Raw genomic sequence first — 8,199 nt, 5'->3', positions numbered from 1 at the left:
TGCTGATGAGATTCATGCTACCTAAATATTTACAAAAATGACACTGTGAAAACGTAGCTGGGAAATAGGTATGTGTATGCATTATTTATATTCATTGCTGAGCTGGGAAGGGGAAAGCTCTGGTTCATTGTGCCAGCCACGTACCGTTGGGATCTTGTCTGGGTTTACCAGAAACGTGGAACAGGGTGGGGGACTGGGGTGGGGTGGGAAAGGTGACAAATCAAAGCAGCTGCTTTGATACAAATGAAGGCAGGGAAATAAAAGCTGAATTACTTGAAGTTACTTGAATTTTCTTATCTTAAAACTGCAAGAACATGTACTTTTAAAAATTAACCCGTGAGTCGCTTTATACTTTTAATTTTTAAATGGAATAAAACCAACAGGCCTGATTCTCCTTTGGGCCACCGCGGTTTCCACCGATGGTGCTACTCAGAGCAGAAGGCCCCCTTTGTCCAAAATTGATGCAGTTGGTGTTGGTTGCCATAGGATATGGTTTGGAGTAGAGGAAAGGTTAGTGCAGAGAAAATAGTGTGAGGAGGAATCTGGTGTGCGGTAGGACAGGTCACGTAGGATGGCAGAAAGAACGTACTTTGGTACTAAAGAAATCAACTAAAAGCTGGCTTTAAGCATAAGTAAAGGATAGGGAAGCGGGATGTGTGAAATGGGTTTTTATTAGGTTTTTTGCTTTTAATCATGTAACGCATAAAGCTGAGAGTTTTTAAAAGTGGGCAGAGCATGTTTTAAAGAGGAAGGTTCTACCTAAAACTGTTAAGATTTTAAAGAGCCTGAGCAAGTCAGAATGGTTTAACAAACCCGGAATGTGATTCCCCACAAGGTTCACGTCTGATTTCGTCCAGTGCTTACCCCAAGAAAGATATTATTCAGGGTTTCCTACCATCCTCTCGCGTAGCCTGGTTGCGCTCGGTGTGCAAGGTGGAGTTGCTGTGCATGTGGTACGTGTGTTGGAAAGAGGGGTGGTCCAACAGCTGAAGGGCTGGAAATTCGGGAAGTCTAAAAAAATTTAAAAGCCTAAAACAGTTTTTAAAAAGGTAACGGGAGCAAGGTTTGGGAAACAAAAGGCTCATTACATTAGTAGCTTCATGAAGAAAGTAAGTCTGAACACAAGTGAAGTGAGCGAATGAGAATGTTTTAAGAGGAAACCTTTAGCGTATAACAAACCACTTTCTGGAGAACATGAGTAAAGGAAGTTTAGATATTGGGCAGAAAATGCTTAGTTTGTCATCTTCAGTCATTTTCCTTAAAAATGTTACCGGGAGCATTTTTACAGCATGTTTGATAGTCCCGAGTTAAAGAGTCATCCAACTCTGTAAAGAGAATACAGCTGACTTGACTTTGATGTTATCACTTTTGATGACCAATCAATAATTTCACAGAGACAATAAATAAATACATATACACTAAAATTTTATTTTTTTTTTCTACTGGAACGGTGAGGCAATACTTCACAAATGAAACGGCCGCAGAACAATTCCATTAAAATATAGCCTTACTTCTTTTGTTTACTTTCCTAGTTTATACTTAGCAGATTGAAACCCAAATAAAGAGAGATTCTAAATCCACTGTGAAGAGTTCGTAACAAACGTGGGAGCCAGAGGAGACTGAATGGCAGGGCCCCCTGTGGTGCCGGAGGCGTGCCATTCAGGCAGCGGAGGCCGAGCTGTAGAGCGAAGGGAGCATCGCTCGCCTCTTGAGACAGGGTACAGTACGTGCATCAGGTAACCACCGCTAAACCGTCATTTCAGCCTACTGATCCACTGTTTGCACTGATGTTACAGAAACGATTTCTGAAATTATACAGCTGTCTGTTCTGAAAAATAACATTTCCCCCCCCCTTTTTTTTTTCTCTTTTTCTTTTTTTTTTTTTTTGTTTGTTGTGGCAGCATAGAGGACATGGAATAGTTGTAGCAAATAAAGCGTATGTTTGCTTTTGCCAAAGGTCAGTGATTGAGTGCATTTGCTGCAATGGTGGCAGATAGAGAAATACTGTAGGTTATGACTTAAAGAATTAAAAAAAAAAAATTAAGAAGGTTACAGTGTAACTATTTTGGTACTAGCACCAGTTCATGCTGGCAGAAAAGACAATGGTTTATGGACTTGCATCCATTTTGTATTTTTGTAATATTTGTAAATACGAACTTTTTAAATTGTTGCAAAGATGGTTTCTTTTGTAAAATGTTTTCAAAGTTTACATTAAATCCAAGCCTTTGTATATTTTAGAGCTGTGCAACACTTTAAGTCTTGTATTTATTTTTAGTAAAAACGGTGACAGTTTCATTGTGAACCCCTCTCAAAAAATGTGTCGGAAAAGTTTGATTACCTAGAAAGTGTGTATAGAAACTGCAAATAAACGTGACTGCGATTCAATCACACCTTCTCTTTACTTTCTTGTCATGAAATGTGAAGTCTACTCTACAGACCACAAGTGTGCCGACTCCAAAGGTAAGTCTCACTTTTCAAACCAGTTAATCGTGTTTTGTCTTCAACTTACAATTTTTTTTTATAAACTGAGTAAGGGGAAATCTGCATCCAAACCGTCATTGACTTTAAGTGGAATTTTCCCCACAAGTACAATTTTGCCAGAATATAGACTGCTGAATTTGCCTCAGGTCTGACTGACTTTGCATGTAAGAAAAAGGTAAGAAGAAAGGAAGCTGGGGTGAATAACAGTGGGAAGACCGCTACTTTATCTTCAGCTGGAAAAACAAAACAAATTGCCACACTTCAGACCCAAGGCACAGCGAATCCAGTGACTGAACCTTATCAGCTAAAGCAAGCCGTGGGCAAAAGGCAGGCCATAAATTATGAACACAAAGCGAGAAGTGCAGACACTATTTTAAAGCGGTTTGGTTATCAGGAGGTTGAGAAGCCAGAGCATGGAAGCTAAGTAGTTTAAATTATAGCCCCTGTATGTCTCTGCTAAAATTGCATACCTGCAAGAAAAGGGGAGGGGAAGATGCGCATCGCAAAACTGGTTTCAGCTGTCATTTTGTCAGTAGCTTTCCAACACTGTACTTGGTATTTAAAAAACTGGTATGAAAAATAAAAACCTGAAATGCGCAGGTCTGGTGGCTTAAGAGTGAATGGAAAAAAAAATCAGCTTTTTGGGAATGCTGCTGGGCTATCTGCAGTCATGGTTTGCAAGGATATGAGGACTGCCCCAATGAGTGTGGGCCTAGAGTAGTCTCCAAGTGGGAATCAGTTTGCGTAACATTTGTTTTAAGCAGATGGTCAAGCAGTTAATAATTATGTAGACCATTTCCTGTTGCATTGGGTGCCTTCCCAATCCAGAAATAGATAAGCAAGATCTGTAGGAAGAGCTTAGCCCCTACAAGCAGGCACAAGCTGGGTTTTGGCTGCCCACTGTACACCTGTGTATTGTTCTCATGCTCAGTGGAAGAGAAGATGAAACATCAGACTACATAAACATACCCACTGATTTTTTTATATATATGAAGTGAGATCACTGTAGCTATTTACAACATAGGTGAAAACAGTGACTTTTTAAGTCTATAAAATTCAGGCTTCAGTGTGTACCTTTGGGTATGCGTACACGGCATACCACCATCCGGCCCATTCAGAGAGAGAATATAAACCAGATACTATAAGTATTATCACCGTGTATACGAGCTCTTCTCCGGTTGTACTGCTCTGCTTCTCAGCAAAGCATCCCACCGCGCTGTGTAGATACATATAAGAAACGTATATAACCACACATGGGAAGAGTTACGGGGTTTGGGTGGGGTTTTTTTTGAGGATAATAAAGCACATGGGTGTTAAAACTTAGACGCCACATTGAAAATTTTGTCACCTTCTCCCTGGAGTGGAATTCAAGCCCTATCCAATAAATCTGCCTATACACTCTCCCTGTACACTCTTCCTATAACATTCTCAGATTTGGCAACTCAGGCCACGCATGCAACCAGGTCATTGCAAGTTCTGAGCATTAGTGCCTGCTTTTGGGAGCGCCGCGGGTGGTGTCTCTCTGCTGCTCTGCCTGACACGGATACAGCCTGGGACACAAGGGATCCTGCCCAGTGGATGCTCCGATCGCCAGACTGCAGCCACCCACCTTCTGCCAGCGCCTGTCCCTTCACCCTGCCTGGCGCAGCAACCTCTGCTCCATTCAGCAGGCAGCCCCTGGGGCTGTGTCCCCGCTGTCCCCGCAGGCTGCCAGCCCTGGGGCTGTCCTAGGGAAAGCATCCTTTGGGAGAGCCCACTGTGCAGAGGCAGTGGCCCCTTAGGCCCTGGCAGTGCCAGGGTGGGGGGGCTGCACGCAGGGCATAGGGGCACTGGGGAGCCTTAACGGCAAGGGGGGGGGATGCCCGAGAGGGCGGCACCACCCCAGGACTGGGCAGCCACCAGGCAAGGGAAGAGAAGGTGTTTCGGTGCCTTTGTTTGGGTGTGGGGAGGGGACAGAACTGGATGGGAAAGGGTGGCTTTTAGCAACCCTTCAACTCGTCGGGCCCAGGGGCAAGTGTTTTTCCTGGGCAGAAGGCAGCCGAGTTCTGGCTGCAATCCTAGTACTGATTTCTACACGCGTTTCTATGGGCACTTATTTGACAGACTTTGTTTTCCATACACCTATTTTTGGTTGCGTTAATTATATTTCCCTCCTTTAATTCTCTACTTGGTGACAGAAGCGTGTATTAACTGTTCCAATAGGTTCCTGAGATTAAAGCCTGGCTGGCAGGTTTTTAATTACCTGGCTTGTCCCGTTTGTATTTTTAACTACTGGCATGTTAGCATTCTCCTGAAACTTTTCTAGTGCTCAACTAGAAAGTTCTTGTGACCAATTCTTATTGATCGTAAGAATCCTTCAACGGGTTCTCCTAACTTCTTGAAGGCAAGTTATCCAGCTCTGCTGACCAAAGAGATCTGTCTTTAATTACGTCAGTATGAATGGAAGAGGTTTCACATCACATCATCTGTACTCCCCAGTGAGAAAACTGAGGAAATGTATCCATAAGGAATCTATATCCTCCAACATAGGCTCACAGTCAGGACAACAGAACAGGTCGGCAGCTAAATACAAGTCTTTCCCACTAGATTCACTTGCATTGCCATTTGGACTTCCCCAGAGTTGGAAAATCAGAAAATCACTCTGACTGTTAATAGAAATTCATGCCATAACAGATAACATGGCAACCTCAGCGAAGTTTACTGTTTTCTAAGAAGATACACTAAAAAGCTGTGCAAAACAGCGACGGTAGTAACAGCATCATGGATAGGAGTGGTAGCTTGCATGCACTTTCACTCAAAATAGGTTGCTGCCAATTTTGGTTTTTTTTTTTTTTTGACAGAAGATTATCCAGCTCTGACATGAATCCTTCTTACTTTTGCCATTTCACAAAAAGGCTGCAAACCGTAAGCTATTCCTGTCAGGAAACAACTGCCCCTACATATCCCTTTTTAGTTCACTGGCATCTTCAGCTGGCGTGAGAGGAGAGGCAGGAACTGCCCCCTCGGTCCCAAGCGAAGGACAACAAAAGCCAAAGAAATGCCATTTCTTGATCAACTCATAGGTTAACTCAGCGTGTTCATCCGTATTACAGCGGCATTCTCCACACCTAGCAATGAGGTACTAATGAGGCAGAAAAATAAGCCTTTTTGCTAATGGCACCTGAACAAATAAGAGAGGCCTTGCCCTCTAATAACAGTTCTGTGATAGCTTTGATTTAACCTTAGGCTGTGCTTTTTTTTTTTTTTTTTTTTATATCACTCAGAAAACACGCATCTGCAAAATAAGCAATCATCCAATGAGTTTTCTGTAGAAATTCACACTATGGTTTTCACTGAGACTGAGAAAATTAAGTAACATGACTGAACCTGTATCTTGGCCAGTCTATTAACAAGTCACACTGAATCTAGGTCAAGTGGCTTAGTTCTATTACAAGCCTCCAAAGCTGAAAAAATAAATCATCAGATAAAAACACTTTTATGAGTAAAGGACATCCAAAATCTGTAAGAACGTGGCATTCAGTTCCTAAGCAGTCAAGTTTATTTATATATTTAAAAGGCTGGCACAGGATTATTACTAGTATTTAGTGCTCATCCTTTAATGATCTCATTTTAAAAAGTACCCCCTTCTGGTATTCATTAAAGGCAGCAGTTGGACACCCCTTACATAGTTTCTTCATTAGGGGTAATGCAAACAAATGGCTTTATGACCATTTAAAAATGCTAGAGCCTCAAAAATTAACCTTCTAGATTGGGCTTCACACTTTCGCTGTTTTCTTGGGGTTGGTAGATAATTTAAGAGCTGACCCAAAGCAAAGTGAATGAAATGTAGAACATACCCTCTAAGTACTGATGCCAAACCATATTATCCTAATACAGTGATCCGTTTCTGTGCATTTCACTTTGCCAAGCCAGCTGAACCATCAAACAAATCCTGATAACATTTAGGCTGTGGTTTCTGTTACTTTCCTCAATGCACAAAACAAGTTTTGGGATGTATGAAGACCAGCGTCTAAATGGAGCTAGTCCACAACTTCACTTGTCGTTTGAAATGCCCAACACTACAAAATACCAAGTTTCAAACACGAAAGGAAGACATTAGAGGAACAGATAAAGTAGGTAAACTTGTATTTTTATTTTACTGGATCCAACAACCATAAGTGCTGGGAAAGGTGGCCAGCAAATTAATTTCAGGAAATTTCCTGTGAAAACTGATCCAAGAAAAAGCAATTCTTTGTAGATCGGGTTCTCTTACTCCTTCTGAAACTATGATTCTGCATTGAAATGCCTTTCCCCGTAACAACCTCCTGCCTACCTCCACTTCCTTCAGTTTTCTTCTCAAATCCATCCTGCCTTCTACATTATTAGTAAGCCACTGAAAGAATATTTGTAGAAATACAGAGGAACACCTACCACTTGGTATCTTCAAGACAACTTTCTAAACCAGCATGCTATACTCAGAAGATATGTTATGGCCTCTAATGTATCAGATCATTCCTTTTATTTTAGCTTCACTTCCTAAAGCCTGTACTCCTTCCAGGTCTACCTTAAAGATCTTTCTTCTCTTAGCTCCTCCAAATACTATTGCCCCACAAGGCCATGGAAATCAGACATCCAACAACTTTTTTCAATCTATTTCCTTTCAAAGCCAACTTTTTTTTTTTTTTTTATCCTTGCCCCGAGTACTTTCTTTCCACAGTCATCACTATCCCCTATCCCTTGCTCTAGTACTTCACTTCCTAGTCTGAGCCTCAGTACCCCACTCAGCCTCTGTGGCCTCCCAAGTCCTACCCGTGCCCAAATCATTCTTTTCAGGGACTGCTTCCTTACATCCATACAAACATTGCCCTATGATAAAAAAGTTCCTTTGTTTCTGCAGAAAAAAATAAAGATAAAAGCTATTTTGAATACAGCATTGTTGGCTGGGCTCCCTATTACTCAGGTATTCTCCCCTCACCTCAAGCTTTACGGGAGAGCGAAACTCTTTGCTTACTCAGTACTCTATAACTGGAAAGGATCAGAAAATTCTCATGTGTTTTGGCAAAGAAACTGGTGCCAGAAACTGGATGTACTGCACTGATTCGGCTCAAGATGGTGCTTGTAGATGCTGGTCTTCCACCTTGCTATCTATGTCAAAGAGAGAAAAAGGCTTTTAAAACCTGTAGAAGATCAGAAAGTGGTAAAGGAAGCGTTGACTCAGTCTGCCCAGTAGTCGGCCCTGGATCTCAGCGTCCCCAGCTGCTGGCACAGACGAGCGAGCCCCACTGCAGCTGCTGGTGCAGACCATCTCAGCCCTGCGCCCCCCCAAACACGCAGAGCTGGCCGGGACTCCCCTGGAGACCCGCTACCTGACTTTGCACAGTCCTGCGAGGACAACCTTTTGCAGGTGTTAATACCCCTCTGTAACTGGGTTTCTCCCGCTCGTTGTAGAGCGGGTTGCAAAGAACCACCCTGAATCTGACAGCACGGTGAGAGAACCAGACCTTACTGCGTGCCGAAACCCGGGGCCGCGGACGGCACGCACAGGAGGCTCTGCAGCCTGAGAGCCGCAGGGGCCGGACCTGAAGTCGCCCATGGCTTTGCCCTCCCGCAGAGACCTGGGGAGCAGCTGGGCAGCCCTCCCACCCTCCCGGGGACGGAGAAGCCTGCACGAAACCGATCCCGCTGCCCGCGGCCAGGCCTCGGCGCGCAGGGAGCTTGGCAGCGCCGCGCAACCGCGAC

Source organism: Egretta garzetta, unplaced genomic scaffold, assembly GCF_000687185.1.
Source record: "Egretta garzetta isolate BGI_Z169 unplaced genomic scaffold, ASM68718v1 scaffold445, whole genome shotgun sequence".
Classification (NCBI taxonomy): domain Eukaryota; kingdom Metazoa; phylum Chordata; class Aves; order Pelecaniformes; family Ardeidae; genus Egretta; species Egretta garzetta.
Note: the sequence above shows the minus strand (reverse complement) of the source record.